Genomic DNA, 16631 nt, shown 5'->3' on the forward strand with positions numbered 1-16631 from the left:
TCATGTATAAAAGAGGGTGGCTCAAACAAGGAATGTTGCAGATTCCAAAATCAAATTGCATTAAACTGATCAGCCTTTCATCATATTCAGTACCTACCGCAAAACAGTGCTTAACAAAGACAGACACTAAACCAATTGGCTTCTACAGTATTTCCATCCAGAAATTTTGTGATGGAAGTTTCCCCGATTTCATTAAATGTTGTAACTAGAAAAGTTTAGCAGCATTACAGGTAATCCCCAGGTTACTAGCGTTCCCTTAGTAAACGTTCAAAGTTACATGATAAGCGCCTCCTAGTGTTTGCAAACATAGCCTGAAACTACAAATCTTGCAGCACCACAACACTTGTTCACCCTTACAAACAACCGCAGAGGCTCTACAACATTCGTCCTGCACGTTGGCAGCTGAAATGGAGCTTCTGAGTGGTGGATCTACCCCTCAGAAGCCCCATTCGGGTGTCCAGAGGTCTCCCCCGGTCTGTTGCAAGCTGCAATTGAGTTTCCAGGGGCTGGATCTTGAGGACTACCTGTATATTTAATTAATTCTTGAATAGGAGACAACACCCCCCCCCCCAAGGAAATTCATAGGTTCTAGAGAAGTTGGAAAAACATCCCGAAGAGGAGCAATGGCTAATCCTTTGCATGGTTGCTTCCAAGAAAGTGACAAGTATGCATCGACATAGCTTCTAGGACTCAACTTAAAACAGACTTTTAGCTACAGTGATATGTAGACTAACTTGTACAACTGTATAAAGAGAGATGTATTACAGCATAAAGTATCATGTATTATAGTGTGGAAAGTCTGCAGACCCTTTGCTCCCCAGGAAGGGCTCTGAAAAGAACAACCCTAGTCTAGGTGAGCAAGGAGGAGCAGAGATCAGTGAAGAAAGGCAGAGGCAGAGAGCTGCGCCATGGCTGCCACATGGTAGGGAGAGTGGGGAAAGCGCCATGTGGGATGGAGCCACGCAGGTGGCCTAGCCATCCAGGGGAGCCCGGGGATGGGGGGGGTAGCTAGCTAGGCTGCGGCCAGAGCCGTCCGTTGCCTGGGATGTTTCTGAGGCCGCACCAGCAAGCAAAGCCAGCCAGGTGAGCTCCAGGGATTTGGGGGCAGCAAGTTCTGGGGATGGGGGGGGGGGCAGAAAGCTCTGGGGACAATGGGCGCCCCAGAAAGCTCTGGGGATGGGGGGGCAGCAAGCTTGGAGATGGTGGAAGGGCCTTGACAAGTTCTGGGGATGGTGGGGGAGGGCTAGTGCAACTCACAGGCTTACCTGTGAGCAGGCAGATCAGGGCTGCTCAGTTGGGGTGCAGGCACCGTTTGGGAAGGCAGCTTAGAAAGGCAAGCCAGAATGACCCAGTGTGCCACATAGGAGGTGAGGAGTGACTGGGTGGGGCGAGCGTCAAGTGGGTGGGTGGGGCGAGCAAGTGTCGAGTTGGCAACTTGGGCAACCAGGTGGGGGTGTGGCCAGTCAGAGGTCACTACTGGTTCGATGACCCATGCCAAATTTCCCCTAATGGATTGCGCAAACCGATGTGAACCAGTTGAATACCACAACTAATGGAGTGTACTTATCCTTAGAAGGACAGAGGCTGAATATGACAAATGTTGATTTAAAAAAAAACAATGCTCCTGGAAGGGTCTATAAACAATAGTGTCTTCATCTTCTACATGAACAGAGCCATGAGGTCATGAGACAGAGCCCTTTCTTCATAGTAACCTGCGGAGCTGAGCATTCTTCTCTATTTAATTGGCAGTTCTGCAGCCAAGCTCATAGCACATAAGTTATCAGAGGCTACAATTCTCCTTTCTGCATTACTAAGCAGCATGGTGTTTAATAGCTGGAAATAAATAAGAGAGACCTGGAAATAATGTATCTGCAAGCAGCAGTTCTGAGTTTTTCCATCGTGTTTTACTCCATGTTGAACATAGGAGAGACTCTAGCTATGTGTCTGCAGCAAAAATGCAGTAAAAAGGATATGCTTCTCCTAGTTTGAAGGTATCCACCTACTAGTAAATTAAGCTGTTTTAAGAGATAAAATTGTTGTAGGAAAGATTAAACCTGTGGATAACTGATAGATTTTCCCAGACCTGAAAAAAATTAAGATAATGATCAGATTTCAGGATACCTCATTAAAAGTTAAAAAGAGTAGATCACTCTCCAAAAAGACTAACTGAAAAGTAAAGCATGAAGAGAACATATAAGTGAATGAAAAGTTTAGCTTTTGTTGCTATACTGAGTAGGAGGTGAAAGGAGGTGACAACAACAGGCTCCCCTTTAATGAGTAGAGAAAGCTATCTTCAATTATTTTATGGTTTATATGTCATGGTAGCATAGTAATTCTTCCCCATCAAGGTTTTGGATCAAGTAAGTTTCCAGCTTGCCGAAGCTATGAGATTATATCATATTAATATATTATCAGTTTCAGAGTTATGACGCTTAACTGGACTTTAGAATCTTTTTCAGTTATCAAAGTTCAATTGTGAAAGTATCAAAGGAAGTCCAATATTTGAACTGCAAAACTTAGGTGAATATATTTACATTTGAAAGGAGAAATGTTTTCTAGAAGGCTAAGTTCTCTCTCTCTTGCTCTCTCATCTCTTTTTCAAAGATTAAAGCAGCCTGTTGGAAATGGCCTCCTCCTCAACAAACCACACACCTGCAGAAATATTTCAACATGAAAATCCTCGTGTATCCAGTAATGACAGTTCCGTAAGGATATTTCCTTACAAAAATTGTTACCCTCATCAACAAAGGAAAGCAACTTATTTCCTATACAGGAAACTTAATAAGTAGGCTTTTAAAACTACAGCAATATAATAATATTAATATTAATAATAATAATGCACGCCAGAAATCACAGTTGTCAAAAACCAAAGCATACAATTTATTGATATCACTACCGGGAGACACCAGAGTTGAAGAAAAAAAAACTAGAAAAAAATCACAAAATATCGCAACTTGGCCATTGAAACTACGCAATTATGGATGAAACACGTAACAGTGATACCCATTGTCATTGGCGCTCTTTGTATCATATCCAAGAATTTTGCAAATTACATCAAGAAGTTGCAAAGTCCTACTGTAGTGCCAAAGGAGCCGCAAAAAACTGCACTATTCAGAACATACATTTTAAGAAGATACTTGGTTAATACCTAGGATGCTGGCAGAAACCCATACCAACCATCAGAGCCAGTCAATGATATTTTTAAATGTTCAGTTGACTGAGTTTCATGTTTAATGAATAAAAGATAATAATAATAACAATAATAGCTATAACAATAATATGAGATGTAAAGCATATTTTCCCATGCAAAGAAACACTTGGAAAATGGAATATATTTCATCAAATACATTGGTTAGTAATTACATGTATGTTTCCACTACTTGCATTCTTAGGCTTTTTCAGCCAAGATCATTGCCTTCCTTCACCCATGAAAGGATATTCCTTACCACTGGGGAAACCTTTTTGGATGATGGATAAAATACATATCATACTGAATGTTGGAGGCCATTATGTAGTAGCGGTATGGGGAAGATGGATGCACTTATCAAATCAAAGCATCATTTCTCCTCTACTACTAATCTACTCTCCCATCTTATCCAGTCATTTAAGATTGAAAAGCGAGAGCAGCTGGAAAGAGAAATATAATAACTGAGTTGAAACTGACATTAATATTTTATGGGGAAAGAAGATAACCCATAAGAAGACAAAAGAGAGACTTGGCAGGAAAGAACCTGATCAAGGTTTAGATATCAAAGCACGATTGAGTTCCCCCCAAAACTGTGTAACAGTCCATGATGGATAACTAAGAAAGAGGTAAGAGCAACAAATCCATTTCTTGGGGTACTATTTAAATTTTTGTAATAATTACATATAAACTAGGGCAGAAAAAATAAATTAAAAAACAGAGAGAAGATTAGCAGGAGACAGTGAAATGACAGTCTGTTGTTTTATTAAAAGCTACCCTGTCAGAAGAAACAACATAGCTATAATCTCACCATCTCACTTCATCCTCACAACAGATAAAAGTTGAAAAATAGGGGGCCAAAGTCCCAAATCTCTGGGTCAGTCACTAATTTCCAGACCTTTCAGTGAAAGGTGGAAGAAGGATAGGCAGCTGTTGCTTCTTGTAAGACATAGTGAGCAGAGGGATGCAAGCTTTGTCAGGCCAGGATAAATGACTTTTAAGTAGCATGAGGAAGAGAGGCAGACATGAAAAAAACCCAGCCATGTGGGAAAATTTTGTTTGGGTGTAAGCTACAAATTACAACTGATTTCATCTAGAATTAAGTAGCATGACATTACATTAAATATATTAGAACTCTTCTACATGGATTTAATAATTTCCCCTTTTATTACATTGAAACAAACTCATTAGGACACCTTGAGAGACTCAGGTTTTACCAGCTTGATATATACAAATAAGAAGTAATTGAATTATCGGGGAAGTTCATTAGTTACATCTGTTTCTCACACAGCACTGTCTTCCGTAATTAATTGTAAAATACCTCATGCCTCATTGAATTGTATCTTACCATAAATTTTGTAAGGGAAGGCTAACAAGGTAGCACTTGCTCACATATATTTAATACAAGCAAATAAAAGAATGTACAAGCTGTACTATTTTATAACACAGCTTAGACAATACAGTGAAATGTTTTCTCTTTAAAACAAGTCTTGCTGCTCAGCTAATGCACCTCACTAAAAGGTTCCAAAGTAATCACTAGCAATGTAAATAAACAAGGCAGTAACACTCCCAAATTGCTACCAAATGATAAAGGTATTAAAATGGCTACAGTTTAGTAACTCACCCCCAGTATTTGCCATTCAGCTCATCTTACCTGGAGTAGTTAACCCAACCTCAGCAATTTGTGGACTTTGAAAGAAGCATGACATTCAACAGATAATTAAGTAGATACGGCTCCAGCTCCACCCACTTCAGCCTGATGCTTCCTGTTTTCCTCACTACCTGAGCAAGTGGGAGGAGTCTATAGTGCAAGCATCACTAGTGTGTTGCAATCAGAGCTTCTGGAATAGTCAGAAACCTACTCAAGCTTTCTTTCATCATAAACCTATCTGACTGCATACATTTCACCTTGTCACTTTAATTCACTTTGTTCTGCTCTTTTCATGCATAAGGTAATGATCAGATCTGAAATGGTTGAAAGGGGTTCCAGATTATTCAAATTACTATTGATTGGTAATGGGTTTAGCAATGCAGTTTCAAGAAAGAGGATTTTTCTAAGTAAATAAAAAGTAAGCAGCTTAACATTTTCATCACTGATAGAAAATAGGCTTTAAGCCATTAGATGGCCTTGGAAATTGCTTTTAGCAAAAAAAAGTGCAATTTGTTCAGATTTACTTTTAAAAACAAGTCTCACTTGAGTTTAACAGGACTAGCTCCCTTCTAAACAGAACAGGGTTGTTGCCAAAGTATTGAGGAAAAAAACTTTAACCTTTGGGAATCATATTCTGTATGGCAAATTTGTATGTGGGGAAATGAAAGAATGTGCAGTATTAAAAATGAAAGTTACAGTTTTTATCCTTGGAACATTTACAGCTGTAAAAAGCATTGTGCTGAACCAGAAATCTTGGCTTAAAAGCAGAAATGGGTGGGATGGCATTGGGATGTGGCCTTCACCACATCTCCTGTTTAGTCTAGATAAGTGTTTCTCAACCTTGAGAACTTTAAGGCATCTGGGTTTCAACTCCCAGAATTCTCCAGCCAGCATGGGGGGAATTGAATTCTTGGGAGTTGAAGTCTAGACATCTTAAATTTTCCAGGGTTGAGAAACTTTGGTCTAGATTCAAAATATCGATATTACCTGACTCCATGCTAGAAGATAAACTCTCCCAGCAGTATCATATAGCTATTAAATAAGAGGGATAAGTGTTGAGTCTGAGACACACCACAATATAGATTCCAAGTACATCTCTCACACATGCCCTAACTGGAACCATCCCTTCAAGAAAGAGAACACTGTTTCTCACTCCTGATCTTTGGACACACTTGTTGATCCATATCAGCAGTGGGATCCTACCTATTCCACTACCGGTTCAGTGATCACGCGCACACACAGATCTAATGTGTACACACAGCTTTCCACACACCGGCTGAGCCCTGCAGTGCCAATCAGCTGAGAAGATAAAGAAAAGCACAGGGGCGGGTGAGAGAGCCAATCCTGTGCTTTTCTCTTCTTTCTCCTCTCAATTGATCGTCGGCTTTTTTTCCACCACTAAGCTGATCGTCAGAGGCTTTTTTTACTACCTGTTCTGCCGAACCGGTAGGAATTTTTGCTACTGGTTCTGCTGAACCCGGCCGAACTGTAGCATACCACCACTGATCCATATAGGAAAAAAGCTACTGTATATACTCACAGAGAAGCTGAGAATGTTAGATGCTACAATGCACCTAAACAATGGGTTTGCCTTATCTGCAGATGGGCCCATCCATGAATATATACTTTGTAAAATAACTGTGTTTTCCATATATGCTTGTGGATTAACTCATCTGCCGGAAAGCAGACCAAAATGTGGGTTGGTTTATCTGTGGGTGCACATTTTTCATATTATTTTGCAGGGATCTCTAAACTTGGCAACTTTAAGACTTGTGGACTTCAACTTCCAGAATTCCCAAGCCAGTATGGGTTCTGTATTATTTGGGCAGCATTGTTCTGACCCACGCCCTTTTCTAACAAATCAAACAAAATCCAAAAGAAACAGAAACCTTGTAATGCTTTTACAAAATAATTAGCTGTGATAAGCACAAGCTGTGCCAGACTTGCCAAAAGATAACAGACAAGAAATTTTGCAATACAAGAATCTTCAAATACAAACTCAGGATACTGGAATGTCCACAAGACTGGAGTTTCAAAACGTCTTTGCCTTCTGCAAAGTATGTTCATTTCACAGCTGGCTTTTATCTTCTTGAAGGAGGGGCCATTACCTTGCAGCCTTACTCCCAAGTCGCCTGTGCTGTTGTAGCTGCTCTTTCCTATGAGCAATCCTGCATGCACGCGCACTTGGCACAGGCTCCTCGGGAACCTCCTCATCACTTCTGCCAGCCCCCACAATCTCTGAAGGCAGCAGTCCACTCCCTAATGGTCCTGGCTCCTCATCTGAGTCCTCTTTCTCCTCAGCCATCTGTACCTGTTGCTGGCTAACCACAACAAGGATTCCCACTCCTGAATATAGATGTATAGTAGATTTATCCTTCTAAATATGGTGAGCATAACAATAATTGGATTTAATGATGTCATGCCCAACACCTGGGATTTAAAGTTTTATTTATTTTTCAGTGTAACATACCATATAATTTGGCAATTCTTTTCCAATATACTTGGTACCACATTGTATACAGAAGATAGAGCTTTATCATGGCTGCCATCTTGACTTCTTTGATTACCTCCCGTGAAGCATCATCAATAATAAATTTTTGAATTTTAAAATAAATAGATGCCTTTAAAGGATTGCACATTCATTTTGGTCACGTTTATTCAAAAGCAAGCACAGTTTACTCAATGAAATGTCTCCCTCCCTTAAACATTTTTATTCACATAACACGGCTTTGCAACTAGAATTATTTGCAAGCTATAGAACAGTGTTTCTCAACCTTGGCAATTTTAAGATGTGTGAACTTCAACTCCTAGAATTCCCCAGCCAGCATTACATACTGGGAATTGAAGTCCACGCAACTTAAATTTGCTGACGTCGAGAAACATTACGATAAAGGGGGAAAAAGCATATCTGGGTATTTTATTCCTCTTTCCTAGTCAGACTACTTCCTACCCATTACTCACTTGTATTTTGTGCCTTTATATGCTGAAAATTCTGTTTCTTCCAACAGATTTTCTTGCTGTGAGGGGAAAAAAATCTGGGTGTAGCAGAAACAAAATTCTAGCTTGACTACCGATGTATCTTGCTGGGGTCTGGACGCTTTATAAAGTTCTACCATGCCGTGACAGTCTTCCATGAACTATGAGGAGGGTGGATGGGAGGGGAGGTTGCCTGGGGGAAAGCGAAAGTGACTTCTGCTTGGGGAAAGCGAGAGGAATTGCTGTATTGGCCTCCCCTCCCAGACGCTGCTTGCTGTATCAAGGTCACCCAGCTGGGAGAAGAACACAGCTGCATACCAAACTATGCTTGAAGTGTCTCAAAACATCTTGCTTGAACCTGGTTGGTGGGGGTGGGGTGGGGAGACAGTAATGAGAAGGAGCTAACAGAGGGAAAAAGTTGAACTTAGGAATTTTATCTTTTAACTTGAGCATGTGATTCTCAGTTCTGGCTATGCACTACTGCAATGCACTCTAATACAATGATGTCTTTCTCAATAAATGGAGCCAAGAATCATTTCTATTTAGAGCAGGGGTTCCCAACCTTTTCTATACCCTGCCCCCCTAGAATGCATCCGATATATTCTCGCACCCCTTACGAAAGTAAACAATTATATGCATATAATTACACATATACACTATAATTTTGAAACTTCTAAACCCAAGTTTTTGCACCCCCTGGAATATCGTCTCACACTCCCAGAGGGTGGGAGCACCCCTGGTTGGGAACCCCTGATTTAGAGGTTTAAGTTGCAGCAGTTAAAAGCAGCTGCTGTTGCAGCTTAATATTCACACACACACACACACACAGACACACACACCCTGCAGAGAAAGGATTTCACCACAAGATGGCAATCGCTCGTCTGTATTTAGCTCCATGGCTCCATTTGTTAATCCCATTTGTTCCAGGTTCTCTATCTCCATGCTCAGATAAATGGATTCAATGTAAAACAAATATGCTGCAGACATAGGGTGAGTTCACGCTATGCCATAATATGAGCTGTTTGTGGCTTAGAAGTTGTGTGAACTTAACTAGTGATCATATTTTTTAAATATTGGCTGGACCTTTACCACCCTTATAAATCAAACAGAAAAATATTAAGAGTGTATTCATAGAACAAGTTAATATTATAGCAGCTTAACCACGATTTATTGAATAAAATGTGATTAATTGAGTCTAAACTGCCAGCTATGTTTTAGAAACCATATTGCATTTGAAGGGCACTAGACAAAATGTAGAGTTTTTATAGCCTTTTGAGTAATGGTGCTAATTAAAAGAGGAATGTAACTCATCCCCCCAAAAACATATATATACACTGATTTAGTTTTCAAATTTCTCCCTAACAAAAATGTCCATGTTCCATTAATTAAATGGGAAGTAATTGTCAAACGAATAATACAATTCAAGTATAAAATTAGGTAAAACTAAAAAAATTTCTATACCATTCCTAATTTATTAAAATATTGCTCAGAGGTCCAAGTGAATTCAGTTCTATTTATTCTCAAGCAAAGGCGCATAGGATTATAGTTTGTCACATCTAAATGTAATCAATGAAGAAGAATTTCTATTTGAATGCAAAGCTCAACTTTGCTCTTTCAAATAGCAATTGTAGCCAATCCCAGTTAACATCTTATTGTGATCAGATTTCAAAATACATATTACTGATTTTCTGCTTATGAATATTTTCAGAGTTCAAAGATCCATTTCCCCCCCAAACATTTTTGATCCCCTTAAATTTATTCCCATTCTCCTTAAATATAATACGAGGATAGAAGTGTGTCAGTCTGAGTAATCACTTCCTGTCATCTCTGGCACATTGTCCTAAAAAGACAGAAGCCTTCTTAATTTTCAAGTGCCTGTTTTAAGTGCCTCCCCATCTATTTGCATATCCCAAAAATTAAATTCGTATGTATAAATAAATTTGGAATTGGATGGAATTGGATGACCATGGAATAATGCCTATTACTGGCATCTTGAAGAGAACATTCAAAGTGAAATACTATGTGAGCAAACCATAATGTCACAAAACAAGGTACAGATGCATAAAGCAACTCATTCCATATATCCACTCCTTGTTTCTGAACAAGTACAATACCACATTTGGTGGTGATGGATTTAAAATGACTTATGAGGTGTGTCTCGATGTGTAATCATCTGCATTAACTTCACATTTTCTTCTGCCTCTGCCTGTTTTTCTTCCAAACAGAAAGGCCAAAACAAACAAGGGATACTATGCTAGCCTTCCTCAAGTCTGAACTTGAATTCCCATAATTCCAGACCATCATGACAGATTAGAGAACGATGACTTACCATTGGTTAGATTTATTTTCCACCTTTGTTCCAGAAACTTAAGGTAGCTGTGTACTATAACCTCCAATAATTTTTTCCCACTATAACCTTCTTGTGAGAAAGTTGGATTGAGACTGTGATTGGTCGAAAATCTACCACTGAGTTGTATGGCTAAGTCTGGGTTTAAACACAGAGAGAGGGGAGAGGGAGGGAGGGAGGGAGGGAGGGAGGGAGCGCAAGAGTACATCAGAGAAGTCCTTGGTGCTATCTGATTTTAGTTGTTGAACTTCAGTGAACTGAAAATGTTATCTACTTGGGTAATGAAATATCTGCAAGAAAACAATGAAGCTCAGAGAGCACCACTGCCTTCGCAATTCAATCCTGAGCTACAGTACAAATATCCTAGTAATACACATCATTCTGTATTGGTGTCAAGAAAGCAATATTGTTGTGTCTATGTAATCATCAAGAGTTTTGCTCAACTCTCAGGTATCAATTCCCAAATATATAGTATTTTTCTGCTTCAAGCCTAGATTGAATCTATCCACTATTGTAAGCACAATAGGCACAATGCCTAAGGCCCATGCAAGGGTTTAAAAAAAAATTAATCACAAAGAAGAAAAATAAGATAAATTTATTTAATTCCATGCTGTTTAGTAAATATTTATTTACCAATAAAGGAGGATATTTGTAGCAGAGGATTGAAAAGAAGGGTCCTTGGTGCCCTGCTTGCTTTCTTGCAGACTTTTCATTACCCAAACTAGGTAGCAAGCACAGATGATATTACCTAGTTTGAGCAATGAAACATCTGCAAGAAAAGAAGAAGATTCAGAGAGCATCAAGGACCTCTCAAATATTTATTTTCATACCATTTATCATCATCAACCACAAAAACTGACAAGAAAAGTACAAACTTTGAACATTAAACCAAAGATCTTATTTGTAATCTATAGACAAAGCATGAATACCAAAACTTAGTAGCCTTGATGATACATGATAAGACATCATTAATAATCACCAATGGGAGATGATTACAAAATAATACATATTTTACTATTTTCCCCCAACTTCTCTGTATAAATACAAAAAAAAAAATTGAACATCATGTGAAATGTAATTTTTAATGCTATTATTTTTATGGAGGGAGACACAAAGCCATCATGCAGTTCTGCTTCCAACATTAAAAATTAGAGTGAAGAGGAATTTGACAGGGAGTTCAACTAAGGACAGGGAAGATGCACAAGAGAAAGAAGGAAAAAGAAAGGGGATAAAAATTGCTGACTGTTTGCTGCTGGTTGCTTCCTGAGAGCTGCTGATTACCCATTGTGTGTGATTGCTGACCTACTTGAATCGGCTTCAGGAGACATAAACTTGTTTATGGACAAATGGACAAACAGGAAAAACAAACAAGTCTTCAGTGGGGAGGCCACTGTTTGTTCATCAAAGGACAAATCCCCTCTATTGTGATAGAGGGAATTGATCTCTTGACTTGCAGGGGATGTGCTGTATTTGTTTTTCTCCTTGAGCATACCAGACTACACAGGTCTCAAGAGTAAGCTCACTGTCTTATTAGAAGAGAAAGTGAAGGAACTAAGGCAAAAAGTGTCCAATTCCTAGCTCATCAGGAAAGGTGGGGATTTCTTGAATCAGACATAAGAAAATTTGTGGTAGGACAATACTTCCAAGATGTTTCTGAGAAAATAGAAGAAAAGCAAGCAGAAATGATTGAGATAGAGGAAGCTTCAGTATAGGATTCAATGGCACAAGTGTTGGTGACGTTTGTGCATCTCTAGTTGAAGAGGTGATGCACACAGCTCAGAGACTAAGAAAGAATACACTACAGTTTCTGTGAAGGGAAGGATTCCTGAATCTGGTACAAAGAGCAAGAAGTTCTGATAATTTGAAACTTCCAGTAAGAGGGGCTGAAAGAGCAATCTGCTGGTGGACTGCCTATACTGTATATAGTCGTCTGCAGCCTTTCCAGAGTACACATTCAGGATAGGATGGAAAGATTTTTTTTTTTATTTATTTATTTTTGTCAATTGCTTACAAGATAATAGGTATAAGTAAAAACATAGTTATGAATACATGGATACATATAAGAAAGATAAAAAAATAAAAGAAACAATAGGACAGGGACGGTAGGCACGTTGGTGCGCTTATGCACGCCCCCTACAGACCTCTTAGGAAAGGGGTGAGGTCAATAGTAGACAATCTAAGGTTAAAGTTTTTGGGGTTTGTGGAAAAAACCAGTCAGGTAGAGTATTCCAGACATTGACCATTCTGTTGCTGAAGTCGTATTTCCTGCAATCAAGTTTGGTGCGATTAACCTTGAGTTTGTATCTATTGTTTGCTCTTGTATTGTTATGGTTGAAGCTGAAGTATTCATTGACAGGTAGGATATTGCAATGTATGATTTTATATACTATACTTAGATTGGACCAAAGGTGGCGTAGTTCTAGGTTTTCTAGGTCTAGAATTTCGAGTCTGGTGGCATAAGATATTCTGCAACGAGTAGAGGAGTGGAGGACCCTTCTTGTGAAATATTTCTGGGCTTTCTCAACTGTGTTAATATCAGATACATAATGTGGGTTCCCGACTGATGAGCTGTATTCAAGTATTGGTCTAGCAAATGTTTTGTATGCTCTAGTTATTAGTGTAATATTACCAGAGAAAAATCTATGTAAGATTAGGTTAACAACTCTTAACGCCTTTTTGGCTATGTAGTTACAATGGGTTCTAGCACTTAGATCATTAGAGATGAGTATTCCAAGATCCTTGACAGAGTTTGGATCATCAACAAGGTCTTGACTATTCAGCCTGTATTTTATTTTCTGATTTTTTTTGCCAATATGTAAGACAGAGCATTTGTTTGTTGAGATTTAAAGTTGCCATTTGTTTGACCATTCTGATACATAGTCAAGGTCTTTTTGAAGGGTAGCAGTATTGTCTGTGGTGTTGAATAGCTTTACATCATCAGCGAAGAGAATGCAGTTGCTCTTGATATGATCACAGATGTCATTTATGTAGAATATGAAAAGAGTTGGTCCTAGAACACTGCCTTGGGGGACACCACTGTTGACAGGCACAGAATTGATAGGACGCTCCCAATTTTGACCACTTGTTGTCTGTTTGACAGGAATGCTTCTATCCAGTTATGCAGGTGTCCAAAGATACCGTAAGATTTTAGTTTTAGGAGTAGTTTGTTGTGTACCACTGAATCAAAGGCTTTACAGAAGTCTATGTAGATTTCGTCTATTGCTTTGCCCTGATCGAGTTGTGTAGTCCATATGTTTTTGCTGTGTAAGAGTTGCAGATTACATGATAGTTTTTTCCTAAAACCAAATTGTTTATTACAGAGTAGGTTGTTTGTTTCTAAGTGGAGGAGGATGGATTGGTTAATAATTGATTCCATGACTTTACAGGTGATGCAGCATAAAGAGATTGGTCTGTAATTTTCAACTAGGCTGGGGTCACAAATATCACTTTCATTGATATTTGAGAACTCATTGAGAATGACACAGCTAGAGACGTTACTCAAAAAGAGAGAAAAGAAAATGGGAAATTATTAACTATGTAGATGATACAAGAATCACAGGGGCTGCCCCAAAGAAGAGGGAGTCAAGCTATTCTCCAAAGCACCTGAGGGCAGGACAAGAAGCAATGGGTGAAAACTAATCAAGGAGAGAAGCAACTTAGAACTAAGGAGAAAATTTCCTGGCAGTTAGAACAATTAATCAATGGAACAACTTGTCATCAGAAGTTGTGAATGCTCCAACACTGGAAGTTTTTAAAAAGATATTGGATAACCATTTGTCTGAAGTGGTGTAGGGTTTCCTGCCTAGGTAAGGGTTTGGACTAGAAGACCTCCAACTTTGTTATTCTATTCTATTCTAATTATTTGAATTGTTTGATAATGGATGCATTTTCACAGTGAAGGACTCCTGGCAAGAGATGGGCTGTGTCTCACAAGAACTAGCAAGAATATAAGAATATGTTTGGAAGGTACCTTGAAAATCTGATCTGTTGAGCTTTCAACTAAATCTGGTAGGGGAGAAAGAAGACAATCCAAATGATAATGGAACATCAAATATTGTACTGGGAAGGATGAGATAGAGTGACCCAACAATTACCATGTAATTGCTAGAAGAAACAGGTCAAATTGCATGACCCAGGGATTTCAGCAACTGTATATAAGTATAAAGATTATGGGGAACAACAGGAAGAACGAGAAGTTTTAAAACATGAAGGCCAATGAGATTTGGTAGATATTACTGAAATCTGGTGGGTTGAAATTCAAGGGTGGAGTGTGAATGTTGAAAGGATAATGCATTGAAAAGGAATAAATCAGACCAAAGGAGAGAAGAGTGACATTGTAAAGGAAATATATGAACGAAATGCACGTATATATTGAGATCCTGAAATATAAGCTTGAAAGATTGGTCAAAAATATTTGAATAAGAATATATGGAATATGAAAGAATAAATTACTATAATAATTTATTTTTTGATCCTATAGATCACCATTCCAGGCAAATGATCTCCCTAATGCTCTCTTGGGCCAGATTACAGAATATTTTAGGGAAGAGAGACATCTTATTAATAGAAATTTTCAGATATCCATTAGTAAACAAACTCAGTCAAAACTGGAAATCCCTTGGTATCTGTCAGCCCTTCAAGGTAGATCAGACAAAGAAATCAAAATCATGTAGAATGGCAGTATGTTTATTATAAATCTATATTTAAAAATCTAGAAAGTCTAAATGCACTCCTCCCCTTTCTTCCTTTATCTTTGTGAGAATATAAAAATCTGTGTATTGTATCTCATTCATTTATACAGTATCTCTTATTATAGTTTGACTTGTCATTATTATGGCTTAAAATGTAATGGTAGGCTATCATATTTTTTGTGTGGTTTTGACATACAGTTTTTATTTGATGTATCAAATAAGATATAAATGGTTGGGTTTAGGCAAACCAGTGATTAAGCATGACTTGCTGTGAGGTGTATAGGTGTTTGGTGTACTTTACAAGAGTACTGGTTTCCTGGTGTAAAATATGTAGGTAAATCATATCACTTGATCACCATTCATCATAGCAATAATTAAGAAGTCGAGAGATTTTTAACAGAAAAGACAAAATCTTGTTTATTTAACTTTCAACATTCCCCTTCAGTATCATTCTGCATTTATTTAAATTAAACCTTGCATGATGTTTTATTTTAATAAATACTTTTCTACAGGTTTTCCTCAAGTGTGCCTTGGGTAAAAGTGTTCTGTAACAAATACCATTTGAAAGCCATTCCTCCTAATGTTTACTTTTGTTTGAAACATGTGAAGTGCATTGCAAAACCGAAAGAAGCTGTGTACTGTATGTATATAATTTTGACATGTGTAAATTAAACTGATTTATGTTAAAAAGCAAAGTTAAGGTCGTTCTAAACACAGGGGGTAAATAGACATCTTTGCCCTGTTTATCAGGAGGAGGCTGCCACTTGGGTATGGCACCACGTGCCACTGTTTCCACCATCATCTAAAGCAGATCTTCAGGATGGAGCAGTAAAGCACTGCCATTCCAACAGTGACACCCTTTCCAATGAGTCAGACAAGGTGAAGAAGACCAAAGCTGGGTGTGCACAAAGGTATAATTAATTAAACAGGTTGTGCTTGGAAGTTTCCCTGAAACGAAATAACAGGGATGTAGAAAGCATGTTGGCCAACATACATTTATTTACAAAGTTCCACCCACATGCATGAAGCAAATTTAGGTTCTTTTGGCCTAAACTCTGAAAGAATGTAGGAGTAATGGGTAATTTGAAAACCTCTTACAATGAATCCTCTTCCTGAAATACATATAAATAAATATGTTTCTTTCATCATTAATAGGCAATGTTACTAGTTATAATCTGTTTTCTGAAACTACAGAGAGTCCTTGGTTAATGACTGCCCTGTTTAGTGATTGTTTGAAGTTACGATGGAATTGAAAAAGTAGCTTTACAACCAATCTTCAAACTGAAGATCATTGCAGTCCCCATGATCATGTGATTACCCCTTGATGCGTTATGATGGTGGCAGTGTCTCACAGTGATATGATCATTTGTGCTCTTCATATCTTCCAACAAGCAAAGACATTGGGGAAGCCAGCAGGAAGCTGAAAGTCATGATCATGTGATGTTTTGCTTAACCACAGGTGATTTCCAGTGGAGCTGCTGTCATACATCCAGTACAGGCATATGACATTTCACTATATGACTGCATTGTTAATGATGAACTTTCCAGTCCCAATTGTATTTTGAGGACTACATGTATTGATTCCCCCCCACCAAGTAAATAACCAAGATAAATAATAGGATGGGTAGTTTGTTTGTTTTGCTGGCAATTCATTTATTTAATGTGTTTAATAACACATTGATGAAAACTAATTTAGTCTCCAGACCTACGTATATGTATGAGAGAGTAAGCATCATTACCCATTGCAGAATTTACCCAGCGTCAAGTCATTGCTCCACATTT

General features: G+C 38.4%; 1 protein-coding gene across 8 annotated transcripts in view; it reads right to left on the bottom strand.

Annotated features, from left to right (window-relative positions):
* Nucleotides 1-16631, bottom strand: part of LPIN3 (lipin 3) — a 55647-nt gene that overhangs the window by 35855 nt on the left and 3161 nt on the right. For 3 of the 8 annotated variants that reach the window (XR_015748459.1, XM_026665054.2, XM_026665053.2), the window contains exon 1: nucleotides 4839-4957. The exons of 2 other annotated variants lie outside the window; for them this stretch is intronic. The gene's annotated coding sequence lies outside the window, so the exon portion shown is untranslated. Of the gene's footprint in view, nucleotides 1-4808; nucleotides 4958-7796; nucleotides 7928-16631 lie in introns of those variants that run through there. 3 more of the 8 variants (XM_087959365.1, XM_087959367.1, XM_087959364.1) reach the window with 3 other exon arrangements.

This window comes from Notechis scutatus, chromosome 3, assembly GCF_049901735.1.
Source record: "Notechis scutatus isolate UNSWTSFEM ecotype Mainland chromosome 3, rNotScu1.2, whole genome shotgun sequence".
NCBI lineage: Eukaryota > Metazoa > Chordata > Lepidosauria > Squamata > Elapidae > Notechis > Notechis scutatus.